At 39.6% G+C, this 9,226-nt stretch overlaps 1 pseudogene; it reads left to right on the top strand.

Annotated features, from left to right (window-relative positions):
- The first annotated feature begins 6,025 nt into the window (after nucleotides 1-6,025).
- Nucleotides 6,026-8,409, top strand: LOC103072859 (putative pre-mRNA-splicing factor ATP-dependent RNA helicase DHX15 pseudogene; annotated as a pseudogene).
- Nucleotides 8,410-9,226: the final 817 nt, after the last annotated feature.

Here is a 9,226-nt window from a genome sequence, read left to right as displayed (position 1 = left end):
TCTTAAATTTACCAAGGCTTGATTTGTGACCCAAGACATGATCTATCCTGGAGAATGTTCCATGAGCACTTGAGAAGAAAGTATATTCTGTTGTTTTTGGATGGACTGTCCTATAAATATCAATTAAATTCATCTTGTTTAATGTATCATTTAAAGCTTGTGTTATTTATTTTCATTTTGGATGATCTGTCCATTGGTGAAAGTGAGGTGTTAAAGTCCCCTGCTATGATTGTGTTACTGTTGATTTCCCCTTTTATGGTTATTAGCATTTGCCTTATGTATTGAGGTGCTCCTATGTTGGGTGCATAAATATTTACAATTGTTATATCTTCTTCTTGGATTGACCCCTTGATCATCATGTCTTTTGTAACAGTCTTTAAAGTCTGTTTTGTTTAATATGAGTATTGCTACTCCAGCTTTCTTTTGATTTCCATTTGCATAGAATATCTTTTTCCATTCCCTCACTTTCAGCCTGTATGTGTCCCTAGGTCTGAAGTGGGTCTCTTGTAGACAACATATATATGGGCCTTGTTTTTTTATCCATTCAGCCAGTCTATGTCTTTTGGTTGGAGTATTTAATCCATTTACATTTAAGGTAATTATCAATATGTATGTTCCTATTACCATTTTCTTAATTGTTTGGGGTTTGTTATTGTAGGTCTTTTCCTTCTCTTGTGCTTCCTGCCTAGAGAAGTTCCTTTAGCATTTGTTGTAAAGCTGGTTTAGTGGTGCTGAATCCTCTTAGCTTTTGCTTGTCTGTAATGCAAAATTTCACCATCGAATCTGAATGAGATGCTTGCTGGGTAATCTTGGTTGGAGGTTTTTCCTTTTCATCACTTTAAATATGTCCTGCAACTCCCTCCTGGCTTGCAGAGTTTCTGCTGAAAGATCAGCTGTGAACTTTATGGGGATTCCCTTGTATGTTATTTGCTGTTTTTCCCTTGCTGCTTTTAATATTTTTTCTTTGTATTTAATTTTTGATAGTTTCATTAATATGTGTCTTGGTGCTTTTCTCCTTGGATTTATCCTGTATGGGACTCTCCGTGCTTCCTGGACTTGATTATTTCCTTTCCCATATTAGGGAAATTTTCAACTATAATGTCCTCAAATATTTTCTCAGTCCCTTTCTTTTTCTCATTTTCTTCTGGGACCCCTATAATTAGAATGTTGGTGCATTTAATGTTGTCCCAGAGGCCTCTGAGACTGTCCTCAATTCTTTTCATTCTTTTTTCTTTATTATGCTCTGTGGTAGTTATTTCCACTATTTTATCTTCCAGGTCACATATCCATTCTTCTGCCTCAGTTAATCTGCTATTGATTCCTTTTAGAGAATTTTTTTTTTCGTTATGCAGGCCTCTCACTGTTGTGGCCTCTCCCGTTGCGGAGCACAGGCTCCGGACATGCAGGCTCAGCGGCCATGGCTGACGGGCCCAGCCGCACCACGGCATGTGGGATCCTCCCGGACTGGGGCATGAACCCGTGTCCCCTGCATCAGCAGGCGGACTCTCAACCACTGCGCCACCAGGGAAGCCCCTTTTTAGAGAATTTTTAATTTCCTTTACTGTGTTGTTCATCATTGTTTGCTCTTTAGTTCTTCTAGGTCCTTGTTAAACATTTCTTGTATTTTTTCCATTCTATTTCCAAGATTTTGGATCATCTTTACTATCATTACTCTGAATTCTTTTTCAGGTAAACTGCCTATTTCCTGTTCATTTGTTTGGTCTGGTGGGTTTTCACCTTGCTCCTTCATCTGCTGTGTGTTTCTCTCTCTTCTGATTTTCCTTAACTTACTATGTCTGGGGTCTCCTTTTCGCAGGCTTTTCCTCCTTCACAGCTCACTCCCCAAGGTGCAAGTCCCATCCCTATTCTTTTGTTTCTGTTTTTTATTTTTTCTTTTGCCCTACCCAGGTAGGTTAGGGAGGGTGTTTCTTGCCTTTGGGGAAGTCTGAGGTCTTCTGCCAGCATTCAGTAGGTGTTCTGTAGGAGTTGTTCCACGTGTAGATGTATTTCTGATGTATTTGTGGGGAGAAAGGCGATCTCCACGTCTTACTCCTCCGCCATCTTGAAGGTCTCCAAGAAAGTTTCTTTATTTATGACAAATGTTTACTGTGCTAAGCCCTTTAGGCCATACCAAGAAATATAAAGCATAATTCTTATTTCTGAAGAGTCTGTCATCTATTTGGGGATAAAAAAACATGTGTACATACATATACACACACACAGACAAGAAGACGTAAGAAGCTGTATATAATTACAGGATAAGTAATTCATGCCATGAATGGGATAGGCATTTGACTGTGAGAGATTTCACTGTTCAGTGGAATTGAGAGGAAAGGGTTCATAAATGAGTTAGCAAGTAGTCATGGCCTTAGGGAGATAAGGTGAGTAGGGTTTGAACGGGAAGAGAGGCAGAGGAAGGGCATTTGAGGTGAATGGATAGAGAGCACAAGGAAGAACCTGTGGGCAGAAATGAGCAAGGCACTTTGTGGGACCCTTAAGGGCCCTTCCAGAAGAAATGGAGTGTTTAATTTGGGGGGATATTGACATACATATTTGGGCAGGTCTGGAGGAGCCAGATTTGTGAAAGACCTTGAATATCTGTCTAGGGAGTTTGGACTTCACTCTTTAAAGAATGGGGAATCACTAAGCTATAGGAAAGGAAAAATTGTAACTAAATCATGTTTTTATTTTTTTTATTTTTTTTTGCGGTACGTGGGCCTCTCACTGTTGTGGCCTCTCCCGTTGCGGAGCACAGGCTCCGGACGCGCAGGCTCAGCGTCCATGGCTCACGGGCCCAGCCGCTCCGCGGCATGTGGGATCTTCCCAGACCGGGGCACGAACCCGTGTCCCCTGCATCGGCAGGCGGACTCTCCACCACTGCGCCACCAGGGAAGCCCTAAATCATGTTTTTAAAAGATTTCTCTTGGAGTTCCCTGATGGCCTAGTGGTTAGGATTCAGTGCTGTCACTGCCGTGGCCTGGGTTCAATCTCTGGGGGAGAAACTGAGATGCTGAAAGCCATGCAGTGCAGCCAAAAAAAAAAAAGACTTCTCTCTCAAAGACATACAGGGTGAATCAGTGAGCAGAGGGAAGCAGAGAGCTCATTTCTTCTGTTATTTTTTCAATGTTTTACTTTTTCTCTTTATTAATTAAACAAATGCAAGGTATAAAAATTCATGATACAATGAACACCTCTGAGCCCATCTCCCACCTTATGATGAGCAATAGGACTATTACCTTACTGTCCCCTGCCTGGTCCCTCAAATCCCCTTCTTCTCCCCCTCTCCTGAGACATAACCCCTGATAATCCTGAGCTTTATTTTTAGCATCACTTTGCATTTCTTCATAGATTTACACATAGACTTTGTTCCTAAAAATTGTTGGACAATTTTCTATGTTTTTTCCTTAATGTAAAAGAGTTGTTCTTTATGAATTCTTCTGCAACATGCTTTTTTTGGGTCAACATTCCATTTCTGAGATTCACTTATGTTGTTTTTTGTAACTGTAATTCATTAATTTCAACTGCTTTATGGTATTCCATTATAAAAATTTACTCAGTTTATTTATCTATTTAACTATTGTTTAGCATCTGGCTGTTTCTAATTATTTTACTATTAGAAATAGTGCTGCTAGGAACCATCTTGTACATTTCTCTAGGTACATTTATGCAATCATCTTCCTAGGGTGTATTTCATGGTGTGGAATTGCTGGGTCATTGGGTACCACACCTTCAAATTTATTAGATAATGCCAAACTAGGTGTTGTCTCATAATGTTTTATATCAATGTATACTGCTACCAGCAATGTACTGGTGTTGCAGTGGATCTAAATCCTGGCTTACCCTGGATACTATAACATTTTTTGTTTTTGCCAATCTGATTGGCATGAATTGTTATTGGGGTTTTAATTTGCATTTGTTCAGTTACTAGTACAGGGGAGCATATTTGAGGTCCATAGGGCAGGCAGTCAGAAAGGGAAGATGCATGAAAAGTGAGGGAGAACAAGAACAAGCCGGAAACTACCAGCACAATCAGGAGTCCACAAGGACAGACTGACAACTGCTGAAAACTCTTAGCCCTTATTGTCCCTGACCATGGTGGTTTGGATGTCCCACAGAAGCTGAGACACTTCATCGTGGAATCACACACACATACACACACCCCTAGTGTAGGACTCAGAGAAGCTGAAGGAGGAGCCAGGGGAGGTGAAGTGGGTGCAATCTGGCTGCTGCCTCCCACCCACAAGGTGAACCAGCAGACAAGCAACAACACATGAGCTACAAAATGCCTACCCTTTTAATTCTGTCCTCTACAACTTGTGTGAGAATCTCTCTGGTGGCTCCACCCCAACCAGAAATATACAGAAAAGGGAATTTGGGGAGATGCATTGAGCCCAGCCATGCTGACACAGTGCAAAGCCACCCAACAAACAACAAAGCATAATATAGACATATATTAAGTAAAACCTTCCAATAACACAGGAATTTAAAACCATTAGCATGGCGGAAGATTTGAACATAGTTTCCTCAGGATTTGATAGGTTAAGTGTGGCAGACAGAATTCTTAGTTGGTCCCCAAGTTTCCCACCGCAGGTATATACACTCTCTATAGTCCACTCTCCTTGAGCATGGGCCAGGCTTGAATACAATGGGATATCACTCCTGTGATTGTGTTATGTTAATGGCTGAAGGGATTTTGAAACTATAATTTATATCCCTAATCAGTTGACTTTGAGTTAAACAAAATGGAGGTTATCCTGGGTGAGCTAGATCTAATTAGAGGAACCCTTAAAATGGACAAGGCTGTTCCCAAACTAAGAAATTTGGAAGTCAGAGAGGGCTTATGGAGGGGGTTATATGGCAAGGACCTGAAAGCAACCCTAGGGTCTGAAAGCAGCTCCCAACCAACAACTAGTAACACAATGGAAACATTCTTTCAACCAAAAGGAAAAGAATTCCACCAAAAACCTGAGGTACTTAGAATGGCTTTCTATAGTCGAGCCTCCAGGTAAGGACACTGGCTGATGGCTGGCCAACAGCTTGATTTTAGCCTTGTGAGGTTTGAGCAGAGGAACCGTCAATGCCATCTTGGCCCATACAATCTGTAAGATAATAAATTTGTATTGTATCAAGATGCTAGGTTTGTGGTAATTTGTTATGCAATAATAGAAAACTAATATAATAAGTATAATAAAGTAACAAATTTAAATAAGCATTCATCTTGATTATATAAATATATAACTTTGTGCAATGCAAAGATATTCTTCAAAAGCTTGCAGACTGTTAAAAACTTTGATTGTATATTAGGCCACAAAGACATTTACAATACAACCCCCAAATTTGAAATCTTAGCACACATTCTCTGAATATTCTACAATAAAGTTAGATACTACTAATGAAACTTCCTTGGATACTATATAAAAAATCACACTGACAAATAACTATTTGGCCTAAGGGAACTCAAACAGAAATGACAGATTTTTCTAAGAATTAACAACAATTAAACACAATATACCAAAATATATTTATACAACCAAAGCAGTTCTCAGAGGAAAACTCAAAACCTGAATTACTTCTACAAGGAAGAATATAAATTAAAATCAGTAAACTTAAAGAAATAAATAAGAACAATGAAAGAAATTAAACTAAATCAGGGGAAATATATTAAGAAAAATAAGAAACTAGTTGATTTTAAATAAAACAAAACTAACTGACAAAAATCAAGGCATCGTTCTTCAAAAATAACTATGAAAACAGATACACCTCTAGCAACTGAGACCAAGGAAAAAAGAGAGGAAAATATAAGTAAATAATTTTTGAAATGAAAAAGGATGCTTTAAAATTGTATGCTACATCAGTATTACTAATTTAAAAAATCTACATCAAATAAAAGAATTTCTAGGTAGGCTGTTGTATCGGGAGGGGTGGGGGTCCTCCAGAGTTTTGTAGCTGCCTTCAACTGCACCGATAGAGCCACTAGGTTCTCTTTTTTTCTTCCTTCGTAACCGCCCGCTCACAGAGTCCGAAGATGTCTAAGCGACACCGGTTGGACCTGGGGGAGGATTACCCCTCTGGCAAGAAGCGTGCGGGGACCGATGGGAAGGATCGAGATCGTGACCGTGACCGTGAAGATCGGTCTAAAGATCGAGAACGAGAACGAGATAGAGGAGATAGAGAGTGGGAGAGGGAGAAAGAAAAGGAGAAAGAATTGCGAGCTTCCACGAATGCTATGCTTATCAGTGCTGGATTATCACCTTTAAAAGCTTCCCATTCAGCTCACTCAACCCACTCAGCACATTCAGCACATTCAACACATTCTGCTCATTCTACACACACCGGACATGCAGGACACACATCACTTCCACAGTGCATTAATCCGTTTACCAACTTACCCCATACGCCTCGATACTATGATATTCTGAAGAAATGGCTTCAACTCCCTGTTTGGGAATACAAGGATAGGTTTACAGATATTCTGGTTAGACATCAATCCTTGGTACTTGTTGGTGAGACTGCTGGTAAAACAACACAGATTCCACAGTGGTGTGTGGAGTACATGCGATCATTACCAGGACCCAAAAGAGGAGTTGCCTGTACCCAACCCAGGAGAGTGGCTGCAATGAGTGTGGCCCAGAGAGTTGCTGATGAAATGGATGTGATGTTGGGCCAGGAAGTTGGTTACTCCATTCGATTTGAAGACTGCAGTAGTGCAAAAACCATTCTTAAGTATATGACTGATGGGATGTTACTTCGTGAAGCTATGAATGATCCTCTCTTGGAGCGTTATGGTGTAATAATTCTTGATGAGGCTCGTGAAAGGACATTGGCTAGAGATATTCTCATGGGTGTTCTGAAGGAGGTTGTTAGACAGAGATCAGATTTAAAGGTTATAGTTATGAGCGCTGCTCTAGATGCAGGAAAATTCCAGATTTACTTTGATAACTGTCCTCTCTTAACTATTCCTGGGTGTACACATCCTGTTGAGATCTTTTATACTCCCGAACCAGAGAGAGATTATCTTGAAGCAGCAATTCGAACCGTGATCCAGATTCATATGTGTGAAGAAGAGGAAGGAGATCTTCTACTTTTCTTAACTGGTCAAGAGGAAACTGACGAAGCCTGTAAGAGAATAAAGCGTGAGGTTGATGATTTGGGCCCTGAAGTTGGTGACATTAAAATCATTCCACTGTACTCTACACTCCCACCTCAGTAGCAGCAACGCATTTTTGAGCCCCCGCCTCCAAAAAAGCAGAACGGAGCAATTGGAAGAAAGGTTGTTGTGTCAACTAACATTGCAGAGACATCTTTGACAATAGATGGTGTGGTATTTGTGATTGATCCTGGACTTGCGAAACAAAAGGTATATAATCCTCGAATCAGAGTCGAGTCCCTTTTAGTGACAGCCATTAGTAAAGCTTCAGCTCAGCAAAGGGCTGGTCGAGCTGGACGAACCAGACCTGGGAAGTGCTTCAGACTTTATACAGAGAAAGCTTACAAAACAGAAATGCAGGATAACACCTATCCTGAGATTTTGCGTTCTAATTTAGGATCAGTTGTGTTACAACTGAAGAAACTTGGTATTGATGATTTGGTGCATTTTGATTTTATGGATCCACCAGCTCCTGAAACTCTGATGAGAGCCCTAGAAGTTTTGAATTATCTGGCTGCTTTAAATGATGATGGAGATCTGACTGAATTGGGATCCATGATGGCTGAGTTTCCTCTAGATCCACAGCTCGCTAAAATGGTTATTGCAAGTGTGACCACAACTGTTCTAATGAGGTCCTATCTATTACTGCTATGTTGTCAGTCCCACAGTGTTTTGTTCGCCCCACGGAGGCCAAGAAAGCCGCAGATGAGGCCAAGATGAGATTTGCCCACATAGATGGAGATCATCTGACACTGCTGAATGTCTACCACGCTTTTAAACAAAATCATGAATCGGTTCAGTGGTGTTATGACAACTTCATTAACTACAGGTCCCTGATGTCAGGAGACAATGTACGCCAGCAGTTATCAAGAATTATGGACAGATTTAATTTGCCTCGTCGAAGTACTGACTTTACAAGCAGGGACTATTATATTAATATAAGAAAATCTTTGGTTACTGGGTATTTTATGCAGGTGGCACATTTAGAACGAACAGGGCATTACTTAACTGTGAAAGATAACCAGGTGGTTCAGTTGCATCCCTCTACTGTTCTTGACCACAAGCTTGAATGGGTGCTTTATAATGAGTTTGTTCTTACAACGAAGAATTACATCTGGACGTGTACAGATATCAAGCCCGAATGGTTGGTGAAAACTGCCCCTCAATATTATGACATGAGCAATTTCCCACAGTGTGAAGCAAAGAGACAGGCGGACCGCATCACTGCCAAACTGCAATCCAAGGAATATTCACAGTACTGAATTCAATGCTTAGAACTGAAGTTATTCAGAGGACAGCTTTAAAAGATGAATGAACTCAAAAGTTCAAGTTGTGCTCTTCACGTTGGTTCAATAATGGCCTTTATTTGAAAGCTTTTTAATTTTTCTTTACAGTAAATATTCCATTCTGATTTCATAAATTAAACATTTATGCCTCCCTTTTGTGTTGACACTGTAGCTCATACTGGAAAAGTCGATCAATGTTTTGCAGTTTATTGAAAGTAGTTCTATATATAACAATGTTATAAGCATTTCTTTAGAAATGGTTGAAAATGCTTCTAAAATGTGATTATCGACCATGGTATGCATGATCGTTGTAACTGTTGACATTCCTTTTAGAAGTTGTGAAATGTTACAACTTGTGCTTATGTAGACACAATCTTCATAAAAAAAAAAAAAAAAAAGAATTTCTAGAAAAGCATAACTGATCAAAAATCACTTAAGACATATAAACAACAATAACTATAATAGACATTAAAACCTTCTCCAAGATCTGCTAACCAAAGAGGAGGTTGGCTCATATCTGTATATAAATAGAACACATTATTTTAAAGGAACAGATCATTCTTGGGTTATTTAAATTGTTCCATAGGCTAGAGAAATATGGAAATCTTTCCAGTTCTTTTGTTCATGTATAGTATTAGTTTGATATCAAAGTCTGACAAATAAAACACAAATCACCTACTTATAATTTCCAAGCCAAAAAGAAATCAAAAACTAAATACTGGGAAATTAAATCTAGCAGTATATGAATATGTGTATCATGACTAAATAGGGGTCGTTTCAGGAACACAAGGCT

The sequence above is a fragment of the Lipotes vexillifer genome, unplaced genomic scaffold (assembly GCF_000442215.2).
Source record: "Lipotes vexillifer unplaced genomic scaffold, Lipotes_vexillifer_v1.1 scaffold102, whole genome shotgun sequence".
In the NCBI taxonomy this organism is placed as follows: Eukaryota; Metazoa; Chordata; class Mammalia; order Artiodactyla; family Lipotidae; genus Lipotes; species Lipotes vexillifer.
The sequence above is the reverse complement of the archived record's forward strand: the minus strand, read 5'-3'. Positions and strand labels throughout refer to the sequence as shown.